Genomic DNA, 18412 nt, shown 5'->3' with positions numbered 1-18412 from the left:
TGAGTGTACAGGAGTATTCACTTTGATTTCCCCTCCACAGTACTTAGCAATGTACCCTCTCTTACCCCACCTAAAGCAAAGTATGGAAAACATGGTTCCTTTTACTTTATTTAGTGTTTTTTAACTACTTTGGCAGATGTTTCTTTATATATATTTTCAAACCACAGAATCCTCTCTACTAAACTTGCAACACTTTTAACATCTTGTGGGTCCCCATGCCACACCCAATTTTAATGACTGCTGCCAAATCTATTTTCAATTGATCTGTTACCAGAATTTCCATCATTGTTTATCTGCTATTCATGTCCCCAGTGTCTAGCCAAATTTCACAATATTTTAACTCAAATAATTGTGCTCTAACCATCTTAACCTCTAGAAAAGGTCCAGCCATGAAATTTAGGAGCTTGAGTCTCTGGGGGGGGCAAATTTCACAATATTTTAACTCAAATAATTGTGCTCTAACCATCTTAACCTCTAGAAAAGGTCCAGCCATGAAATTTAGGAGCTTGAGTCTCTGGGGGGGGTGACCCCATATCCTCACTAGTAAACTTTTCTTTACCTTATGTAAAATCACTGCAATCCATGCTAGTGATATCCCTGTATGCATGGAAGAACTTCCTGTGCCATGTGCTTCTATAAGCCAAACCTAACTGGAATAATCATGGCACTCCTGGTTGGCTATTATTTCAAATAAGTAAAAAGCAGTGGAAAGCACTCAAAAAACCAAATAAACAGCAACAGAGTGTAATCAGCTCGAAAGAACTCTCAATTCTTCTTTGAAAAATTTTAATGACATGAAACGGACATCCACATAAACGCTATTCAATCCACAACTGTTATCATACGTTTTCGTCCAAACCAATGGACTTCATCAGACAACTACTGATAATTAATTGGGCATTTAAATACAAAACTCATTCAAACACTGACCAATAAGACATAAAATACAACATTTAAATGTACAAATCAGACAATCCTAACTCATGAATATTTAATTAATTAAAACTATTCTAACTGTGTTACTATTTGTTATATAAAAATCTTGACAACATCATATAATACATATCATGACAATTTAAATAAATAAAATATATATCTTATAGCATTAATAAATAGAAATAAATAATGTGATTTGATATAATAAATTCTTAAAAAATGTATAAATATATGTTGTCTTCATAAAATCTGATTGTAGACGCACTCTGGTGTTAAAAAAACTCTTACTACACTTATATTTTATTAGCTTTTAGCTTTAACAGGGAAACTATACTTAAAAAATCATTTATGCCAGGCTTTTTACCTGCTTCTAGGTGTACCTGCCACCACAGTTCCCTACTCTCCAAAATCTCTTCCCAAATGCCACCCCTAGCATCCTGTTTGACTTGTTGAAGGACAAAAAACCTGGAATCTACAACCCACACAATTTCTACTATGTTTAAAGAGAGCATTTGTCTCTTTTTCCCTTAAAATATCATAGGAGTGTTCGTACATTCTTTTCTTTAATTCTCTTTCAGTTTTTCCTACATAGTAGGAGGGACATTTGTCACAAGTTGCCAAATACACCACACCTTTGGTGTCACAATTATAAAAACCCTTACTTTTAATCAATAAATTTCTACTTTCTAAAAAGATTTCACTTTTGTTACTAATGTAGGAACATTGATTACACCTACCACATCTAAAAGTTCCTACCTTTTTATTATTACTTATCTGTGGTGTGTTCTTTTTCCTTTTCTCTAACATGTTCTTTAAACTTCTAGAATTTCTATATATTATTTTTGGTTTAATATTATTGATTTCCTCTATATCAGTAAGGGCTACAAATTTATCCCATTCTTTTTGTAGTGTATCTCTAAAATTAAAATTATACATATTATATTCCACTATCAAGTTTCTTTGGAACTTTTCTTCTCTAGTTTTAACTTTATTTTGTCCCTCTTGAAATGTCATAAAATCATTTATTCCTATAATTGGCCTAAATCTGTCCCCCCTACCCTCTTCTACTTCTCTTCTTATATCAGACACAAACTTCTTTGGATACCCCCTTTCTATAAACATCTTTTCCAGTTTATTACATTCCTTTTCGAAATCTTCATTTAGACTGGTCATTCTCAATCCCCTCACGAATTGTCCCTTTGCTATGTTTCTTTTGCAGTACAGGGGATGAACACTATCAAAGTGCAGATAGGAATTGCAATAGGTGTCCTTTCTAAACACCCTGGATTCAAAACTATGTTGGTCTTTATTCTTACATACTTTCATATCCAAATATTGCAGTACCTCTGAACTAATATTATACGTAAATCTAAGAAAATTGGTAGTGTGACCAATATACTCCATGAATTCTAAAATCTTTTCATGTCCCCCAATCCAAAAAATAACTATATCATCGAGGAATCTTCGGTACAGCAGCCATTCTTTATTGAAGTCAGAATTCAAAACAAAATTCTCTTCCCATTTGGACAACACTATGTTGGTGTATGTGGGTGCACATGCCGCCCCCATGGAGACTCCTTCTTTCTGTTGGAAATTTTCCCCATCAAATAATAAAAAATTGTATCTTAATATAGTATCCATAAGGGCTACTGATAGTATTTTTTCATTATGTGTCATAGTGTTGTCCAAAAATATACTTTCTTCGAACATTTCCATCCCACTATTGTGTGGAATACTCGAAAAAAGATCCACAATATCTATAGTAATGAACAACAAATCTTCCTTAAAAATCCCAGGAGAAAGTTGTTTCAAAAAATCCCAGGAATCTTTTAAAATGGTTTTATTGTTGACCCAAATGTGTTTTGTTTTAGAGTCTACGTATTTCACTAAAGGAGTCGTTTTTGACCCTTCAGCCGTGACTATAGGTCTAAGGGGGGGGGTCTAACCAATTTTTAGGGACTTTAGGGATTCCAAACATAGTTGCTATCCTAGGTTTGTGCACAGTAAGAAACTTAAATAAGTCAGGATCCATAATTCCTTCAAACATATAGTCTTTTAACATAATATCTATACGTTGATATGCTACATTGACTTTGTTTCTGGAAACTACTGTATATTTGTGCTCATCCCTAAGGATCATGTTCATCTTCCCTTCATATGTAATATTATGCATTATTACAATCCCCCCACCCTTATCTGGCTTCATCACTCTTATGGAAGTATTATTCATTAATTCTACTAACACTTCATTCTCACCCTTCTTTAGATTATTCATATGTCTATATTTGTTCTTATCCTGCATATCTCTGATATCTTCTTCTAATATCTTTTCAAAATTCTTTAACTGTGGTAATAAGGGTGGATTGTAAATAGATTTTCTTCTCAACCCCATTTTATTACTTCCATTCTCATAACCATTTCTGGAAGCTAAGATTCCTAAATTGATTTTTCTTACGAAGAGTTTTGTATCTAGTATAGTGGTGGCTATATCACCCTTACTCCAAGGTATAAATTTACATCCTTTACTAAGTAAATTAAAATGGTCTTTGTTTAAAATAAAATTACTATAATTGTAAATAGAAAAATCTTTGTAAGTGTATTTGATGTTGTCAATCACAATATTGTCGACACCAGCCTCATTGGCTATTGTGGAGGGGCTGTCTAAAACCTCCCCCTCCCCTTCTCCCCCCCCCTCATGTAAAAATTTCCCCTTCTGTTTTGAGGCATAAATCCTCCATCCATTTCCCTTTCTAATGGGGGGAATTCCTGTTCATAATAACTATTTTTCCTATAGTCATTTTGTGTGGTATCCTGTTTGTTCCATTTTTTACCATTTACATTGAAGTCCCTTTTAGAGAAGGATGGTTTGGGGTAATTATTACCAGACTCATAGTCTAAAATGTCTCTATTTAATTTGCCCATCTTACGTTGCATGACTTCCTCACATTTTCCATCAATTTCTTGTCTAATTTTATAATACTTATTCCTTTCTTCCCTAATACCATGTATTAGGTCTTTCTTAATACAATTGTCAAGCTCATCTATTTCTTTGCCCAAACATGCTTGTTTTCTTTCATTTTCTTCTATTATAAGTTTAATTATATCTAATCCACACTGATTAAAAACTTTTAACAAACTGGTATGAAAAACAGATCCTTCTTGAACATTATTCGGATATTTGCATACACGAAGTCCCTTAGGGACAATTTCTTTCTTTAAACATTCTCTCAAGTATGCATTCTCAATATTTATAATTTTAAATTTTGTCATTAGAGTTTTTAGTTTATCTAATTTAATGAAATAAGGCTCTCCATCTGTATGCCTCGAGCCAACATCCTCAATGATATAGTTATTTTTTGGATTGGGGGACATGAAAAGTTTTTAGAATTCATGGAGTATATTGGTCACACTACCAATTTTCTTAGATTTACGTATAATATTAGTTCAGAGGTACTGCACTATTTGGATATAGAAGTATGTAAGAATAAAGACCAACATAGTTTTGAATCCAGGGTGTTTAGAAAGGACACCTATTGCAATTCCTATCTGCACTTTGATAGTGCTCATCCCCTGTACTGCAAAAGAAACATAGTAAAGGGACAATTCGTGAGGGGATCGAGAATGACCAGTCTAAATGAAGATTTCGAAAAGGAATGTAATAAACTGGAAAAGATGTTTATAGAAAGGGGGTATCCAAAGAAGTTTGTGTCTGATATAAGAAGAGAAGTAGAAGAGGGTAGGGGGGACAGATTTAGGCCAATTATAGGAATAAATGATTTTATGACATTTCAAGAGGGACAAAATAAAGTTAAAACTAGAGAAGAAAAGTTCCAAAGAAACTTGATAGTGGAATATAATATGTATAATTTTAATTTTAGAGATACACTACAAAAAGAATGGGATAAATTTGTAGCCCTTACTGATATAGAGGAAATCAATAATATTAAACCAAAAATAATATATAGAAATTCTAGAAGTTTAAAGAACATGTTAGAGAAAAGGAAAAAGAACACACCACAGATAAGTAATAATAAAAAGGTAGGAACTTTTAGATGTGGTAGGTGTAATCAATGTTCCTACATTAGTAACAAAAGTGAAATCTTTTTAGAAAGTAGAAATTTATTGATTAAAAGTAAGGGTTATTATAATTGTGACACCAAAGGTATGGTGTATTTGGCAACTTGTGACAAATGTCCCTCCTACTATGTAGGAAAAACTGAAAGAGAATTAAAGAAAAGAATGTACGAACACTCCTATGATATTTTAAGGGAAAAAGAGACAAATGCTCTCTTTAAACATAGTAGAAATTGTGTGGGTAGTAGATTCCAGTTTTTTGTCCTTCAACAAGTCAAACAGGATGCTAGGGGTGGCATTTGGGAAGAGATTTTGGAGAGTAGGGAACTGTGGTGGCAGGTACACCTAGAAGCAGGTAAAAAACCTGGCTTAAATGATTTTTTAAGTATAGTTTCTCTGTTAAAGCTAAAAGCTAATAAAATATAAGTGTAGTAAGAGTTTTTTAACACCAGAGGGCGTCTACAATCAGATTTTATGAAGACAACATATATTTATACATTTTTTAAGAATTTATTATATCAAATCACATTATTTATTTCTATTTATTAATGCTATAAGATATTTATTTTATTTATTTAAATTGTCATGATATGTATTATATGATGTTGTCAAGATTTTTATATAACAAATAGTAACACAGTTAGAATAGTTTTAATTAATTAAATATTCATGAGTTAGGATTGTCTGATTTGTACATTTAAAAGTTGTATTTTATGTCTTATCGGTCAGTGTTTGAATGAGTTTTGTATTTAAATGCCCAATTAATTATCAGTAGTTGTCTGATGAAGTCCATTGGTTTGGACGCAAATGCATGATAACAGTTGTGGATTGAATAGCGTTTATGTGGATGTCCGTTTCATGTCATTAAAATTTTTCAAAGAAGACTTGAGAGTTCTTTCGAGATGATTGCACTCTGTTGCTGTTTATATTATTTCAAATATTATGAGGTTGGCTTCCAGCTCTCTAGTGCTGTTAAGTGATTTTAGCAGGGGTGTGTCTCTCAACTGTGCCATGAATTTGACTATTGCTACCATCCTTTTGGCAGTAGTAATCTTCATTTGTAGTAGTTTTGATGTGGTCATCATGTATCCTCTGTGACAAGAACACATCCAAACCAACTTTAAGGACCCATACTACTCACTTCAGTCACCAGAAACACAAATTCCTTCATGCTTGCATGGGGAAAACTTTCTCTTTGGCAGTGACATATGGAATAAAAAAGGCAAAAAGTTGCAGCTGCCTGCAGCATCCAACAGATGTCAAATATGCAAGCAGGGAGCACATATCTTACCACGTGTTAGGGATTTATTGATACTTCACAAAACAGGCTGACTTCACCAAAATATGACTAACATATGAATGGTAAATAAAACAGGATGCTTATGTTGAAATAAATAGTTCAGTCCTTTAGCAGCAGTCCTTAGCATTGATGCACACCATCATTCTCAGTGTTGATAGTCTTAAAACTGCACATTCCAGTGAGTCTTTTGAAACACAAAGTCTTTCAATACAAAAGTCTGTCCCCAGGGTATAAAAACCAAAGTAACAACAGTCCACTGGATGATCACAAATATGCAAATTAGTCTTTATAATACAGAGTGTCTCACTGCCAGGGCTTCCTCTGGCTGATCACAAATATGCAAATTAGTCTTTATAATACAGAGTGTCTCACTGCCAGGGCTTCCTCTGGCTGAACAGAGTCTTTTTTATCAGAATCTCTCCAGTAAGGCAAACTCTAGGATGTTATGTTGTCCCTATCTCGCCTTCCTTCTTGTTGGTTGGATTCGGAGCCACACCTCGGCACCGACTCAGCCATATTCTAAAGCTCGAGAGTGTCCACTGGCTTGAGGCTAGACCCTATCCCATCATGCCTAGCACTAGTTACCCAGATCTCGTTTGCTGCTTGAAACTTTGAGATTGCTGGATACTGGTTCAGGCTAAGTTTTAGGATTTTCTTATTATATTCTGTATTTAGATCTTCAGGATTCTTTTTGTGGATTAGTAGTGTTTGTTTAGCTTCCCTATCTCTGTTTTCTGGTTGTTATTGCTGTTGTTTAGGCCGTCATTTTTCCTTCAGGCCTGTTCCCCCCTTTGAATCCATTTTTTCTTAGAGGATTCCCCTTTGCTCTTACCCATTTCAGTTAGAGGGGCTTCCCCTTATTCCTTCCCTTTCTGATAAGGAGTAGTTGTTTAAGTTAAAGGCTTTCCTCGATCGGGGGAGTTGTCGTTTAACTTAGAGGCTCTCCCCCTTCCTTTACCTTCTGTTTTTGCTGTTTCAAAAAAAAAAAAAAAAAGTTAGATACAGTTTTTTGGTGGTTATTGTAGAGTTGCAGATTTTCTTGTTCTTGCCATCTATAACTTTAGTGTATTGTACCTATACTGTATTGTGCTTATTGCTGTTGTGATAATATCCAAAGAAGCGCCCAAAGAATCCAAACCTTCTGGATTCAAGAAGTGTGACTCGTGCTCCCAAAAAATGTCCCTGGCTGATGGATATATGAGTTGTGTTTATTGTCTGGGAGCCATGCACCTGCAGGACTTGTGTTCTATTTGTCATGCTTTCAGTGCCGAAGTCCTGCAGAAGGTTTACTGAAAGGGTCTTTTGACACTCCAGTAGAAGGGGATCAGGCTAGTAAACCAGGGAAATCCCCCAAACCAACACCACTGTTGGTTCTGACCTCATAGCCATCTAGACACAAAGAGAAATCTTCTAGTTCGTCAGATCCAAAACCTCTTGGGTCTGACAAGACCTTATCTCCTGCTGTTCCGTCAGTGTCCTCAGAACTGTCTAGGAGTCATAAAAGGACTAGATCTACTTCCTTGGAACCGGTGCGGTCCGCTCCACAGTCACTGCTTCTACAGTCTGTGGCAGGCAGTCACCGATCGTCCACCCACTCCTCTCGATTGTCCAGGAGTCTTTCATACGATGATGTGGAGAGGGTGGTGAAGAGGCTTCTGAAGACACTGGCTCTCACCAAAATATTATTCAGCCCAGCCAATATAGATGTGGAGCCAATTACTCTACCCCCCTGGATCATCTATTCCTCCTTCGACTCACCTGACCTCGAAGACAGAGTGTATGGAAGTCATTGTGGTGGAACCATCAGTTCCGAAAACCTCCAGTCACTCGGTTCCGACATCCGCTCCAATCTCCTGGATACCTCCTTCTATTGAGGGATCTGGGAGCCGACACTCCCTCATCGGCTCCAAGGGGGCAAGTGGCATCAGACCCTTGTCTGACCTCACTGTCCCTCTTGGAGCTTCGGCGCAGATGAGCTCAGCTCCCACATCAGCCTCGGAGCCATCATCCTCGGTGTGGGAGAGGTCTCTTGACTCCTCGGAGCCAGGGACCCTGTCGGGCAGGGAGCATGGTGCCTTCGAGGTGATGAGGAGTGTGCTATCCTCTCAGACAGCTCCTCCCTTGGCTTCAGCTACTCCGTCCCCTATGGAACCAGTGTCTTCCCTCTCACCACCCCTCCATTCTAAGTGCAGGGAACCAGTGCCCCAGGATGCCCCATTGGGTGACCCCCCCTTCTGAAACCACCCCAGAGCATCCCCCTGAGGAGGTCTCCCAGAAGAGGTCATGTAAGAGGAAGCATGTGGACTCCCCTGAGTCTCTGACATTGGACTTGGACTTTGAGGACTCAGAAGGGTCCCCAAGGTCCCCCTCTGAGGATGTCTCATTCTCAGACATCCTGGAAATCCTCAAGCAGAGGGGTGGCTGGAAGGACCTTTCCCCTTCTGAGGACGAGTCTGTGTATCTGGATGCATTTGGTTCCCAACCCCCCATCTCTTTGATGTCTCCGCCCTTCAACCTGCTGATAGGGGTAGTAAGTCATAAGGTGTGGAGCTCTCCAGAATCGATGGAACCAGTTCCACAGAGGCCCAATAAGTTCAGCTGATGCTATGGTGGTGGCAGTGGCCACTAAGAAGGAATTAGCAGAGACTTCTACATCAGTCCATCTGCCGAACAAAGAGTCCCACATGATGGACATATACAGGAAGTGTGTCTTTTCTTCAGCGGCCTTTACTCTCACGTCACTGAATTATCTATCCCATTTCACCCATCTTCAGAGGGATCTCCTGTAAGAGCTAGGAGATACCCTACAGGATCCTACAGCTGTGGGAGCTTCAGATAAGACTGCTTCTAAGCTTGCAACCTTATCTTCGGTAGTTAACTCCTCCATGCGGCTAATCTCCTATGCAGCCGATGGAGCGAGCAGGGCTGCAGGCACAGGAGTCACCTTACGAAGACATTCCTGGATGCGCCTTTGTCAATTTGCGGAGCCTTTCAAGTCCTCCTTTACCAACACCCCCTTTGATGGCTCGTCATTGTTCGGGTCCAAGATAAAAGAGACTCTAACTGGGTGCGAGCAGGAAGGTAAGACTCTCTGCTGTGGGAATACATTTTTCCGTGCCTTCTAGTCCTTACCCTAAGGTCAAAAGGGAGGAAAAATGTGGTTCCAGAAATCCCAGGGAACTTCACCTGACGCATGTGGTGAATTTTCCCCCCGGGGCAAAGGGGGGGAATAATAATGGGAGACACAGCCCTCATGGCAGAGGGGGACCACAGAGTCAGGGCAACAGAGAAATGTCCTCTGGGAAGCCCTTCCAGAAAGGGGGCCCACTTGTCCACCTCTGGAGGCAGTCGGGGGAAGATTGTCACTGTACCCAGAAGTCTGGCAAAATATCACAGAAGACACTTGGGTACAGTCGATAATATCCAGGGGATACCGTATTCCTTTCTCCATGCTATCTCTTCCCCAAAAACAAAAATTCATCCCAGGTGTGCCACCCAATCTGTGGGAACAAGCAACTCTACAAGTTCAAAAGTTGCTAAGAAAAATAGTCATCCAAGAAGTCCCCGCAGATCAAATTGGATCCGGAACTTACTCAAGGTACTTTTTAGTACCAAAGAAAACAGGGGGCTGGAGGCCCATTTTGGACCTTGGCAGACTCATCAAGTCTGTCAAAAACACAAAGTTCCGGATGGTGACACTGCAGTCCTTACTTCCCTTTCTGGGAAAGGACAATTGGATGTGCTCCATCGATCTCCAGGATGCATACTACCATATCAAGATGGACAGGCGATCCAGGAGGTTTCTATGCTTCTGGCTGGGAGCCAGGTCATTACCAGTTCAGAGCTCTGCCCTTTGGCCTCACCACAGCCCCCAGGGTGTTCACCAAATGCATGGCAGTAGTCACGGCTTATCTGAGGCATCTAGGATTCCGGGTGTTTCCATATCTGGACGACTGGCTCCTTACCACCACCACCGAGCATCGACTAACTGAGATGAGGGACACCACAATACGCCTCTGCTCTCAGCTAGGCATCACTTAAACTATGAAAAGTCTGCCTTGTTGCCCTGTTAGTATATTACATTTATAGGAGCAGATCTAGACACCCATGACATAATAGCAAAATTGCCTCAGGAGAGGGTGTCGACCATTCGACACTAAGTTGCAACTCTCATCGGGAGGAAAAAGACTCGAGCAAGATTTGTTCTGAAAGTCCTGGGCTCAATGGCGGCAGCAATAACACTAGTTCTCTTGGCACATTTTCACATGAGGTTATTGCAGTGGCTTTTGTTTGCTCATTGGTCCATGCAAGATCTACCTATGTCCCACGAAATTCTCATCACAGAGACCTGCAAGAAGGACCTAAAATGGTGGCTTCAATCCACCCAGCCGACGATAGGCAGACCATTTGTCCTCCCCCAACCAGTGGCCACAGTGACCACAGATGCTTGCTAGATAGGGTGGGGGGGCATTATCTGGGACAGACTGTTCCCAGAACTTGGCAACAACACGAGTGCCATTTGTACATAAATGTCCTCGAGATGAGAGTGGTGCTCCTGGCATTGCAAGGACTTCACGGCTCTCTCCCCACGGGGACAATTGCAATTCAGATGGACAACATGTCAGTGGTATGGTACATCAACAAGCAAGGTGGAACCAGATCCTACCCCTTATGTCGAGAGGCCCTAAGAGTGTGGCAATGGGCAGTGTCCTCCCAACATTTTCTGATCACGACGCACATCTTGGGGAAATTCAGTGTGATAGCGGACAAGCTAAGCAGGGCTATACTTATGCCTTAAGAGTGGTCCCTGAAACAGGGCATTGCGAGTCAGATTTTTTGCAAGTGGGGCCAGCCTTGCTGTGATCTTTTTGCCACATCCATCAATGCCAAATGCAGCAGCTATTTCACCCTAGTCCCCCACCGGGACAATCACCCAGGGATGCACTTGTTCACGATTGGCCCCGGGACTTCTGTACGCCTTTCCCCTGTTCCCTTTGATTCCCAAAGCTCTTCAGAAAGCAAAATCAGTGTGTTGCAAGCTAATCCTCATTGCCCCCTACTGGCCTCATCAAATCTTGTTCCCATTTCTATGGCCCCATCTTCTGGAGGAGCCTTGGATCCTGGACCCAGCTCTGGATCTGCTGATGCATCAGTCGGGCACACTCCATCCTTCCTTACAGACCCTCAAGCTGACAGCTTGGTTCCTCCACTTCCCGGCTTAGCCAGGCTTCCTGACATCTCCCTGGCAGTACAACATATTCTCATTTCCTCTCACAAATCCTCTACGAGGAAACTGTATACTAGCAAATGGAAACGGTTCTCTTGTTGGGCTGTCAAAAATAATATTGATCCTTTTACTGCACCTGTTTTAAAGATACTAGAATTCCTTGCTGAAACTTTTAACCAAGGAGCAGCAGCAGCAACTAGCCAAGTTCAGTTGGATGCTATTTCCAACTTCATGTGGGAGAAATGCATTCCAATGTTATGTCCCACAGGCTATACAAAGCTTTTCTGAGGGGTACTATCCTTTTGAGACCCCCAATAAGAGAACCACTTCCTCCTTGGGATCTAAATTTAGTCCTAGCTGCCTTGATTCTTCCTCCATTCGAACCGGCTAATTCTTGTGCTCTAAAATTTATGACTTGGAAAACAATTTTCTTGATCGCCATTACCTCCGCTAGGAGGATATCAGAATTACAAGCCCTTTCCATTTGTCCCCCTTATTTAATTTTCCACAAAGATAGGGTTTCTCTCAGGACCAACCTTCCTTTCTACCAAAAGTTTGCTCAGAGTTCAATCTGAATCAATTGATAGAACTACCAGTGTTCTTTCCGAACCATGGCAACAAGGCAGAGTATAAACTCCACCAACTGGATGTTCATAGACAATTACATTTCTATTTGCACAGGACTCAGGAATTCAGACAATCTAACCAACTGTTTGTATCCTTTGCAAACAACAAAAAGGGAACTTCAATTTTAAAAGTGACTTTATCAAAATGGATTTCAGATACCATTACTTACGTGTATAACTCACAGAAAAAAATAACTACCAGGAAAAATTTGAGGACACTCAACCAGGGCTTTGTCTACCTCCACTGCCTTTCAGGCCAGACTGGCTTTAGACTCAAGTTGTGTGGTAGCTACGTGGGTTAACCCCCCCCCATACCTTCATTACTCATTACAAAGTAGATGTGGCCTCCCAGAACAGGGCATCCTTTGGTTCCACGGTCCTGAAGAGTATATTCTATTGAGCCACCCAAGAAGAAGGTGCTGGGGATGTGGTCCCAACCAACAAGAAGGAAGGCGAGATAGGGACAGCATAACATAAAGAAGTTATGTACTCACCATAATGTTCCATGTTTGTTGTCCTTGATCTCAACTTCCTTCTTGCATCCCACCCTCCTTCCCCCTCCTGGAGGATCGAGAGGAGTTATCCATCTTTGGCTATATAGGCCTTGATTCCCTTCTTGCCTTATGAGTTGGATAGAATAAGAGTTTCTACTAATGGCTTTATGGTTTCTTCTTATATATGTATGGATATACACATATATATTTTGTTATATATATCTGTAGTTTATATATCTGCACATTGTGGTCTAGTGTTCTGGGTTATCACAAATGAGATATGGATAATTAGCACTAGGCATGATGGGATAGGGTCTAGCCTAGAGCCAGTGGAAGCTCTTGAGCTTTAGAATATGGCAGAGCCGGAGCTGAGCTTCATCTACAAACCCAACCAACAAGAAGGAAGGCGAGATCAAGGACAACAAGCATGGAATGTTATGATGAGTACATAACTTCTTTTTTTCCATTACCAGGGCTTTCACTGGCAAATAGAGACACCTCACCTGACTCTTGCAGCAGAGCTGATTGCTCTGGTCTTGGACAGTCTAATCTTCAAAAACAGTACTCCATATAAACATAATCCAGATTCCCCTGTGTTCTCCTAAACAACTTCTGTTATTCAAGAGTTATACTGATCTTAAAAAGGTACGCATTAACAACTGGTATATTAGGCCCAAAACCCAGGTATCCGAGCTTAAAGGGACCAGTCCTTATTATTTTACTCTACTCTTCTGTATTGTCCTGTGTAAAAGTTGCTCTGTTCTAGCCAAATACTCAAAAAACTAGAATTTAGCACTGGCTCATCAAAAAGTCTTTATTCTTTGTTTCCTTTACCTGTTGAACATTCACCCTGTGAAACCACCAGACAGTATTACTTTATGTAATAAATAGTTCAAAGCATAAGAGTTGCAGGGAATAGGTTCATAGGTTTTTTATAGGTTCATAGGTAGGTACTAGGCTATCTGCCCGAAGGCATTTATAAGCCTAGCCAGAATGTGTTGGCTTTCGCCACCCCCTTAGATTAGTTCCCTGTGCCTCTGTCCAGCAGAGCCACTAAAGTGATCCCAGGGGTAAATGTTCTGTTTCCCATCCACTTGTCAAGGTTTCTCTTGAAGAGTGCTAGCGAGGAACTCTGCCTAATGTAGATTGGAATCTTGTTCCAAAGCATGGGAAGTCTCTGGGACAGGAATCTATCCCTCCAGCACGTCCTATTTATTGTTGTGGTGAGGTTTAGATCCCTAGAGCGTGTGGCTCAAGAGGATAAGGTTTTCTTTAGGTGGAGCATGTCCATCAATTCTGGGTTGGACATGGCCTTGTATGTCAGGCAGAGATCACCTCTGAGCAGGCGGTATGCAACAGAGTACAACTGGAGTTTCTTCAGTCGAGCTGCATAGGGCATTTGTTTGAGGCCAGTGATCCTCTTGGTGAGGTACTTCTGTGGTCTTTCCAGCTGTTGCAAGTGTCTTGTAAGGTACATCCCAAATGGGGCATTGTACTCTATGATGGGTCTGATGAGTGATGAATAGAGGGGCCCAATGACCTCTTTTGATCTGGATGCAAACCCTTTTGTGATTAGGTGGGCCACATAGAAGAATTTTCTAACCACTTTGGCAATGTGATTATCAAAGAAGAGATTACTATCTACTTGGGTCCCCAGATCCCTTATTACGTTTTCCGTATTTAGGGGACTACCACCTATGTGGTAGTTTGTAGGTACTTTGTTATTTCCAAAGGGAATAACTATGCACTTTTTGGCATTTAGCTTGAGGCCATGATTTTGACACCAGCCATCCGTCTCAGTGAGACCATTTTGGAGGATGTCTGTGTTAGCTGGTGAATCAATTATAGCCCTAATTTGCAGTCGTCTGTGAACATGGTCAGCCATAGTCCTCCTGTGCTTGTCTGTACCTCTGAGAAGTATATGCCAAACAAGAGGGGTCCTAGGACTGAGCCCTGGGGAACACCACTTGTAACCGGTTTAGAGTCAGAACTTGCTCCTGCAACTCTCACCATGTGGGTTCTGTCCGTGAGCCAATTGAGAACCCATCTTGTGACATAGGGGTTTATGTTCAGGCTGGTGAGCTTGTCTATAATACCAGAATGGGGAATGGTGTCGAAGGCCTTTGCAAGGCCTAGGTAGGCTGTGTGTACCACCTTTCCCTCGTCTATAGCCTTGATAACTGTCTCAAAGAAGTCCCCCAGGTTTAGGAGGCATGATCTGCCCTTAACAAAGCCGAACTGGGTAGGGTCCAGTGTTTGGAGATTCCCAATGTCTCTGTTAATGAGTTTCATAATGATGCGCTCCATAGCCTTGCAGACCAAGCTAGTCAGGCTTATAGGGCGATAGTTCCCGGGCTCTGTTGTGGCTCCACCTTTGTGGAGCGGAATAACCATTGCTGTGCTCCACTCTATGGGTACGTAATCTGTGGAGAGGCTGAGTTTGAACAGTGTGTTTAGGTGAGGGGTTAGTTCGTCTTTGACCTCGTGTAGGACGCAGCCTGGGACACCATCCGGTCCCATTGATGCTGTGTTTTTGGCTTTGGAGAGGGCTATTTTAACCTGAGTGTCTTTGATTTCAGGGGCTCTACATTCTTCTGGTATGGTTATGAGCCCTTTTTGGGGTGAGAGGGGGGTGAGGTTTGCACTGAACCTGTCTGCCAGGATGTTGGCAATATCAGTTGGTTCAGTGTATTTTGTGCCATTCTGCATCGTGCTGTGCCACTCGTTCTGTAGGTTCATAAGTATATACTAGGCTAATGACCACCAGAACCTATATTAGCCTAGCCATGCAACCCAATGGGCATCTAGTTGGGCGATATGTTAGTTAGGAGGTTGCCAAAGGTTTAGTTGGGAGGGGTATGTTAGTGAGTGAATATTTACTGTTGGCCTCTATTAAAGACATGGGGCTAGACCAGTGCTGAATTTTCGATTTCCCATCCAGTGGTCAAGGTTACGTTTGAATAGGGTTAGGTATAGTCTCTGCTTCACATGAATTTGAAACCTATCAATAGCATGGGGATCCTTTGAGACTCATATCTGTCTCGCCAGTATGTTCTATATATGTCAGAAAAGTTTAAGTCCTTGGATGTAGTACTTCTGGTGCTATTTGTTTTCTGGATATGCAGAAGGTCCATCAGGACTGGATTTGAAGATGCCTTATATGTCAGGCATAGATCACCTCTGTGTAACCAGTAGGAGACTGAGTATAGAGACTGGGGTTAATGGTGATTTGTATAGGACAATGTGGTAATACACTGGATTCTCTTGGTGGGGAACCTCTTTAGGCATTCCAACTGTTGCATATGCCTGATCAAGTACATGCCAAAGGGAGCATTGTGCTCAACAATAAGAATGATTAGGTCTGAGTAAAGTGGTACTACAACTTTCTTGGATCTGAATACCATATCCTTACTTATAAGTTAGGCAACATAAAAATAATTTCTTACTATCTTGGCTACATGTTGTTCAAAGGTCAGATTACTGTCTACATATGTTTCCAGATTCCTAACCATTGGGTCAACTCTTATGGGTGTCTTATCAATGACGTATACTTGAAAGTGGTACTACAACTTTCTTAGGTCTGAATACCATATCCTTACTTATAAGTTAGGCAACATAAAAAGAATTTCTTACTACCTTGGCTACATGTTGTTCAAAGGCCAGATTACTGTCTACATATGTTTCCAGATCCCTAACCATTGAGTCATCTCTTAGGGGTGTCTTATTGATGGAGTATACTTGAAAAGTGACGCAAGTGGTCATGCTTCGGGATATTGCCTGGGCCCATTAAGGCTGTGTCTTTGACTTTAGCAAGTGCCGTGATGACCTGCTTCCTGGTAATAGTTGAGAGTTGATTATGCTAATAGGGATTTCACAGGGGAGGCAGGGAAGAGTGGGGGTGAAGTTAGAGCTGAATTTGTAAGCCAGCAGATTTGCTACAACTAATCCATGGCTGTGGTTAAGAATTGTTCGATATTTTCAAATCAGCTGACATTAAACATTTTTTTTAGAAAAAAAAGATTGTTTAATTGTTATTTCAGAAAGACAAACTATAAAACTTCAGACTCTGAGGTGTAAACCTCCATACATAAATGTGGTCGATGTTGTGCAGGAGGATGTTAAGCAAAGCAGAATGTAAAGTATATGGTGTTCGCTTAACGTTCAGTAGGATTTAACCTATCCTGGACGTTAAGAGACGGTTACCTGTAAAGATGTGAAGGATTTTATCTGGGAGTGGAAGAGGGCAAGAGTCAAGTGGAATAAGTTGATCCTGCCACTAGAACAAGGAGGTTTAGGGATACATGATTTGAAGGGATATTTTAGAGCTGTACAGTTAAGGCTGTTATGCATAACACAAGCAAAAAGCTACAATTCAAATTGGAAAGGGATAATGATGAAGCAGGGAAAAATTCAAGAAATAAGGAAAGTATGAGATTTTGGATGCATAGTTAAGGAGAATAACAACAGTCATACAGAGCAGTATATTCATAAAGTAGCAGAACATATGCTAAGAACTAGGCCAAAACAGTAATGGAAAAAATAGATTCTACTGATAGGGATGACTGCAAGTAGGGGTACAGGTAATAGGCAAGAGGGAGCTGGAATTTACTGGAGGAAGCTAGCAGTGAATCAAAGCTATTGGAAACAAATAATTAGAGAGGGAAACTTAATAGAATGGCAAGAGGCCAAGAAGACATTTGGGCTGCAGGCTAGAGACTACTTTTCCTACCAGGAATTGATGTTAGAGTATAGGCAAAGAGAAAGAGTTAGGGGAATCTTAAGTGAAATACCTTCTCTGGTAGAGTTTTTAGTAACATCTTCAATTGAAGCTGCTGTTTAAAAAAGGGCTAATTAGTAGGGCATATAAAGCATTGCATGATAACTATATGAATCAGTCAGAAGAGGTTAGTAAAGATTGGAAAGAGAGACTGGAAAAAACAGTTTATGGGAGAACAATGGGAGAGCAATTGTATGGCTCCCACGTATGCAACAAAGTCCAGAAGGCTTAGGACCTTTGCTTGGAAATGTTTCTGTGTAGGTATTTTTATACCACAAGCAGACTTCATGGAATTTTTCTTGGGTAGATAGCAAATGTTAGTGGTGTAATAGGGAAGGAAGAGGTAACTGGGAACATATGTTTTGGGATTTTAATGAGTTAGCAGATTTAAAAAATTATCTACAGTGTACTCTGCCAGAAATATTGGGTGAGCAAATGGGTGTAACTAAGAAAATAATTCTTTTGAGCTAGAACACTGGATCTGGATTGCGTAGATATAGTTAGGCCTTATTAACCAATTGTATTTGAAGTATTGAATATTATAAAATAGATAAAAGAACTGGAAGAGGGATCTTTAGAAAAGGAAAGGAGCAATTTACATAGAAATACATGGAAATTATGAGAGCAATACATGCAGAATGATCAAGAGGAGGCGGAGCGAGGTTTAAGAGTAGGGAGGCATTTAGTAATTTATGTAATGTCGGACTGTTACAAGGAAAGAAAAGATGTGTACTGTACAATGTATGTAAATGGAAAAAATGTAATTTGTTTTCTTTTCTGTTAATGTATGTTTGCTTATGTCTTATGTGATAATTTAATAAATATGCTAAAAAAAGAATAATTCTGGACAAAGCCAAAAATAAAGGACCAAAATTAGGGACACATTTTAAATATTGCTCTTATAAATATAGAAACTCTAGTTGCTGTTTTGTATTGAGGTCTGAGGAAGTGGTTTTCCACAAAAGAGCTCACGTTTTG

The 18412-nt window shown here is 40.3% G+C and overlaps 1 protein-coding gene across 1 annotated transcript in view; it reads left to right on the top strand.

Moving 5' to 3' along the window:
* LOC122803896 (coiled-coil domain-containing protein 175-like) overlaps positions 1–18412 on the top strand; it is a 306823-nt gene that overhangs the window by 164863 nt on the left and 123548 nt on the right. The window lies entirely within an intron of this gene.

Source organism: Protopterus annectens, chromosome 6.part0 (assembly GCF_019279795.1).
Source record: "Protopterus annectens isolate FY-2018-M chromosome 6.part0, PAN1.0, whole genome shotgun sequence".
Lineage (NCBI taxonomy): Eukaryota > Metazoa > Chordata > Ceratodontiformes > Protopteridae > Protopterus > Protopterus annectens.
Note: the sequence above shows the minus strand (reverse complement) of the source record. Positions and strands in the feature narration are given on the sequence as shown.